Source organism: Salvia hispanica, chromosome 6, assembly GCF_029641045.1.
Source record: "Salvia hispanica isolate PSC_SH4W2 chromosome 6, Shi_PSC_v1, whole genome shotgun sequence".
Lineage (NCBI taxonomy): Eukaryota > Viridiplantae > Streptophyta > Magnoliopsida > Lamiales > Lamiaceae > Salvia > Salvia hispanica.
Genome location: NC_142697.1, coordinates 4,655,046 through 4,661,278, shown reverse-complemented (window position 1 = coordinate 4,661,278; position 6,233 = coordinate 4,655,046). Strand labels below are relative to the sequence as shown.

General features: G+C 46.2%; 1 pseudogene; it reads left to right on the top strand.

The window, feature by feature from the left end:
- Positions 1-528: 528 nt before the first annotated feature.
- LOC148923102 (uncharacterized) lies at positions 529-1,899 on the top strand (annotated as a pseudogene).
- The last annotated feature ends 4,334 nt before the right edge of the window (positions 1,900-6,233 follow it).

Below are 6,233 nucleotides of genomic sequence, written 5' to 3'. Positions count from 1 at the left end.
GAAGTTCGAGACTGAACTGAGTACCAAACAGAAATTTTAAAAGAACAATTGTTTCTTCGCCCTCAAGGGACGGTGATGCACTGATACGAGACTCCTGAAAACGAAAACCACCCCAAATTTCCCATATCCCTAGTGTGTGTGCTGAGAGCGTGACTGTGTGTGGAGTGTAACCGATCTGCCATTCTTGTTGCGCACTCCTTTATTTATAAGCTTCGAGGTGGGGCCCAGCGAGGTATTGATTGACTTGATTGCCCTCAGCTTTTGGCTTCCTTCCTCTAGCTTTTCCTCGTGATTCCGTTCCTGCTCCTCGCTAGATATCCTCCTCCAGCATCTCCTGGATCTAGCGCTACACACACACCTGGCTTAACAAAACTTGTTAGATCCAGCAGAAATGTGATGTTTTTCACTACATAACCAATGCATGAAATTAGCCTTATCAAGGTGCCACAAAATGTACCACGAGGAAATGGAGCGGGAAGAGGGATGACCCCACCACCTCCTCCGCCGCCTCCACCTCCACAGGAGCGGCGAGTGGAGGAACTTTTTCTGAGACAGAACCCCCCAGTGTTCAATGGCTTAGGGGATCCGGCTACGGCCGAGAACTGGATACGTGCCATGGAGCGTATCTTCAACTTCCTGCACTGCAATGACCAGGAACGCTTGACTTGTGTGACCTTCCAACTGACAGGATCAGCTGATTTCTGGTGGGAGGCACGGAAGAAAACTATGACCCCGGAGCAGCTGGCTCTGATGACTTGGAATGAATTCAAGACTGAGATGTATGATAAGTATATTCCGAAGAGTTACCGAAAGAGCAAGGAAGTGGAGTTCTATAACCTGAAACAAGGACGGATGTCCGTTACTGAGTATGACAGAATGTTCTGTGACATGTCTCGCTATGCACCTGATCAAGTTGATACTGATGAAAAGATGGCTGATAAATTTTGTGCCGGTCTGAGGTACGAAATAAGGATGGCCTTGGCAAGCCTTGGAGGGTTATCATATCCCGAATCACTGAGTCGAGCTTTGGATATTGAGGCAGCCATGCCCAAAGAGAGGTCAATTGTGCCTGTTACCGCAACACCACCTCAACAACAGCACAACTTCCGAGAGAAAAGGAAGTGGGATGGAGATCGTGCCCCAAATGAGACTAAAAGGCAGCAAGTTGCTCTGAGGCCACCACAGAATGGTGGAAAGCAAGCCGCTCCGAATCAGGTGGTGGGGTACCAAACTAGAACCCCTCCCTGTGCTAAGTGCTCAAGGAATCATCATGGGGAGTGCAAGGCTGGGACTGATAGGTGCTTCTACTGTGGCAAGGGTGGACATTTCTCTAGAGAATGCCCGGATAAGAATGCTGGAGTAAGAGGGAGACAGAACTATCAGGGGCAGCGTCCGCAACTGCGGGCACTTCAAGCTGAGCCGAAAGGAAAAGCGGCCCTACCCCAAGCTCCACAACACCAGCGGTAGTTACGGCAGAGGCTTCCCACTCAGGCCAGAGCTTTTGCACTGAGACAGAAGCAGCCTAAGATGGAGCAAGGGAACCAGGAGCAGGGCAATCTGGCAGGTATGGGAACTCTCCTCAACATACCTATTGCCATTTTGTTTGATACTGGTGCATCACACTCGTTCATATCAGCACCTTGCGTGGATACCTTAGAACTGCCTACTGATGAAATAAAACATAAGATGAGGGTGTCCTCACCCGTAGGAGGCCTTATAGATATCTCGCGAACTTGCTCAAACGTAGAATTCACTATGGGAAACCTTAAGTTAGTGGCTCACAATTTGCATATGATGTTAATGTGGAGCGTCGACATCATATTGGGAATGGATTGGGTAGCCGAAAACTACGCTACCATTCTTTGTAAGGAAAGGCAGATCTCGCTGCAATACCCATGAAAGGAACCCACAATCTTTCATGGAATCTCCATGAGGCGACGGAAGTCCATAATTTCTGCACTACAAGCGACCACTATGATAAGGAAAGGATGCCCTGCATACCTCGTCTATCTGAATGGAGAAGAGAAAGAGGACCGAAAGATAGAGGATGTAGCAGTGGTACGAGAATTTCCGGATGTCTTTCCTGACGCACTACCAGGATTGCCGCCAGACAGGCAATTGGAATTTACAATTGATCTCGAACCAAGATCGGCCCCAGTATCGAAGGCACCATACAGAATGGCGCCTAAAGAGTTAGAAGAACTCAAGATACAGTTACAGGAACTACTAGACATGGGCTTCATCCGACCCAGTGTGTCACCATGGGGCGCACCAGTGCTCTTCGTGAAGAAGAAGGACGGAACATTGAGAATGTGTATCGACTACCGAGAGTTGAACAAGCTGACGCTCAAGAACAAGTATCCTCTACCAAGGATTGATGACCTTTTTGACCAACTTCGAGGGGCTGGTGTATTCTCGAAAATGGACTTGAGATCAGGCTATCACCAACTGAAAGTCCGACATGACGATGTACCCAAGACGGCGTTCCGCACCAGATACGGCCATTACGAATTCACTGTAATGCCTTTTGGGCTTACAAATGCCCCGGCGGTGTTCATGGACTTAATGAACCGCGTGTTCCACCCATACTTGGACAAGTTCGTCCTAGTCTTTATAGATGATGTACTTATCTATTCGAAGAACGAGAAGGAACACGAGGAACATCTGAGAACCACCTTAGAGACGTTGAGAGCCGAAAAGCTCTATGCTAAGTTTAGCAAGTGTGAGTTCTGGCTTAACGAGGTGAATTTCCTTGGACATATAGTAACGGCAGAAGGGATCCGAGTGGACCCTACAAAGGTGGAAGCAGTACAACGTTGGCAGTCACCAACAACACCTAATGAGATTCGAAGTTTCTTAGGTTTGGCTGGATATTATCGAAGGTTTATTGAAGGATTTTCTAAAATAGCCAGACCAATTACTCAACAGCTCAAGAAAGGAGCTAAGGTCAATTGGACGCCGGAGTGTGAGGCAAGCTTCCAGTTGTTAAAAGAAAAATTGACCACCGCACCAGTCCTAGCCGTGCCAGCACCAGGAGCAGGCTATGTGGTGTACACCGATGCATCAAAGATCGGACTCGAATGCGTATTGATGCAGGATGGCAAGGTGATTGCTTATGCGTCACGCCAACTCAGGCCGCACGAGTTAAACTACCCCACTCATGATCTGGAACTAGCGGCAGTGGTACATGCCTTGAAGATTTGGAGACATCACCTCTACGGAGTTCGATGTGAGATCTTCACGGACCACAAGAGCCTTAAGTACTTCTTCGAGCAGAAGGACTTGAACATGCGACAACGCAGATGGCTCGAATTAGTCAAGGATTATGACTGTGGTATAAATTACCACCCAGGCAAAGCGAATGTAGTGGCAGATGCCTTGAGCAGGAAGACTACACCCCAAGTGGCCACTTTCCTCACACAGAATGAGGAGCTTATACGCGAATTTGCTAAGATGCGACTAGAGGTAGTGAGAGCACCAGAGACGGTGGAAAGTAGGATCGCCACTTTAGTGATTGAACCAGACTTAAGGGCCAGAATCGTTGAGGCTCAAAGGAGTGATGAAGCATTAGAGAAAATTCGTTTTAAAGTGAGGACGGGAAAAGAGGTGAGTTACCGCGAAGAAGCGGATAACGCCCTCACTTTTGAAGGAAGATTATGTGTGCCCAATGACGGGGCTCTTAGAAATGAGATCATGAGTGAAGCACATGAGTGATACGCCCGGATTTTGCACTGTTTTAAGGCCATTATTTGGTCCATTTTTGTTATCAAAATCACTCTACATGTCCATTATTTGCATATTCTATACATTTTGGTATTTTGACGTGTTTTGTGAGAAATGTGCATATTTGAGCCGAAAAGGGGAGTAAAAACGCATAGTCTGGAAATCTGGAGTCAGACGGCGACCAGCGACCGCCGCGAAGTTGTACGGCGACTGCCGGCGCCCGGCGGTCAGAGCTATGTGGCGGCCCGCCTCGGAAATTTACGCTAGGAGAAGAGTCTCGCCCGGCGACCACCGGAGGACATGTGGCGGTCCGCCACCGAAGGGTCAGAGTCTCTGGACTCCAACGCGGCGACCGCCGGCCAAGGTGCGGCGGCCCGCCGGAGAAAGGCGGCGAATCCGACCAGCCCTAGATTTGCTCCAAGATTTACCAAATTTTGAAGATCTTTTCCTTCTATGATGAGGAATAATCTTCCCCTATAAATAGGACCTCAAGCTTCATCAAAAAGAGGAGTTTTCACACAACAAGAACACATTCATAGAGAAAGAGAGTGACTACTTGCAACATTCATAGAGATCAAAAGCTAGAGTACTTCAATTGTGCAAGGAGTTGGAGAAGGATTTCAAGAACATCAAGAACGACAAGGATTCAACCTACGGGTTTTATTTGCTTTAGTTTTATGTTCAAATTGCTTTCCCTTCAATCTATGTTTTTAGTTTATTCAGTCATGTGTAACTAAACTCATAGGATTCTAGGGATGTGTTAGTAGCAACTTTGGTTATACAATTCCGTTTTCTATTTAATATCCGTTTTGTTTTTACTTTGTTTCTTCCCTAAGTTAATCATGATGCTTCATAATTGAGTGACACAATTATGTATGATTCAATACAACTTGCTTCATAACTGTGACAGAGTTCTAGCGAGTTAGATCCACTTAGTAGACACTACAGTTAGCTTCCTTTAAAACGGCACTGTTAATTGAGAGTGAGGACTTTTCAAGGGTCTTAGGAGCTTTTTGGAGTTACGTGTTAGGATTGACAACCCTAATGTTAGTAATCAACGTTTGTATCGCATGAGCATAAGCTAGGTGACTCGTCCTTTCAAAGTATTAACTGTGCTAGGGTATTGTAGTTTGGAATTTGTATAACCATAAAAGTGAAAGCACATCCCTGGAATTCCCCTTATCTCTATACTTTTCTCTCCGTGATTTGCTTGCATTTAGTTGTTTACTGTTTTTAATATTTACTGTTTTCAAAAGTTTCCAAAAATTCTTGTTTCTCCAGATAGTAATTGAGTTCTAGTAGAAGATAGACACTTTGTGTACATCTTCCCCGTGTTCGATACCCGGTACTAACCTTTTGCTATACTATACCTACTCTGTATACTTGCAGGTATTTATAGTGCAAATAAAGAGTGCATCAATGAGACACCCTACACCGTCCACCCAGGAGGTACAAAGATGTATCAGGATATGAAGAAACAGTTTTGGTGGGATGGCATGAAGAGGAGCATAGCGTCGTTTGTAGAAAGGTGCCTAGCATGTCAACAAGTGAAGGCTCTACATCAACGACCCTATGGGAAATTGCAACCCCTGGAAATTCCCGAGTGGAAATGGGAGCACATTGCGATGGATTTCGTGACAGGATTGCCAAAGTCCCAACGGGGAAATACAGCTATTTGGGTGATTATAGATCGCCTCACCAAAAGCGCTCACTTTGTACCAGTTCGTATCACTTACGGATCAGACAAGTTAGCTCAGATCTATGTGCAAGAGATCATACGCTTACATGGAATACCGGTAATAATCACATCAGACCGTGATCCAAAATTTACTTCTAGATTTTGGATAAGCCTGCAGCAAGAGCTGGGCACTAGATTGAATTTCAGTACTGCATTCCATCCACAGACAGATGGGCAGTCTGAAAGAACGATCCAGACCTTGGAAGATATACTGAGAGCCGTGGTGCTCGATCGTGGAGGAAAGTGGGAGCCAGTGTTACCACTCATAGAGTTTGCTTACAACAACAGTTACCAAGCAACTATAAATATGGCCCCGTATGAAGCACTGTATGGAAAGAAATGTAGGTCACCGCTTTACTGGGATGAAGTCGGTGAGAGAAAGACGCTTGGACCGGATTCTGTGGAGGAAATGATAGAGATCGTCCGCCAGATCCGTGAGAGAATCAAGGAAGCTCAAGATAGGCAAAAGTCTTACGCAGATGCTCGCCGAACTGATCTGCAGTTCAAGGAGGGAGAGAAAGTGTTCCTGAAAGTATCCCCGTCTAAAGGAATTTCGAGATTTGGTGTCACGGGCAAGCTAAGACCACGTTTCATCGGACCCTACGAGATTCTAGAAGAAGTCGGCCCTATGGCGTATAGATTGGCACTCCCACCGAGTTTCGGGAACGTGCACAATGTTTTTCACGTGTCTCAATTGAGGAAATATGTGTTCGACCCAAAACACATAGTCCACCAAGAGGAGATGGTTTTGGAACCAGACTTAAGCTATGAA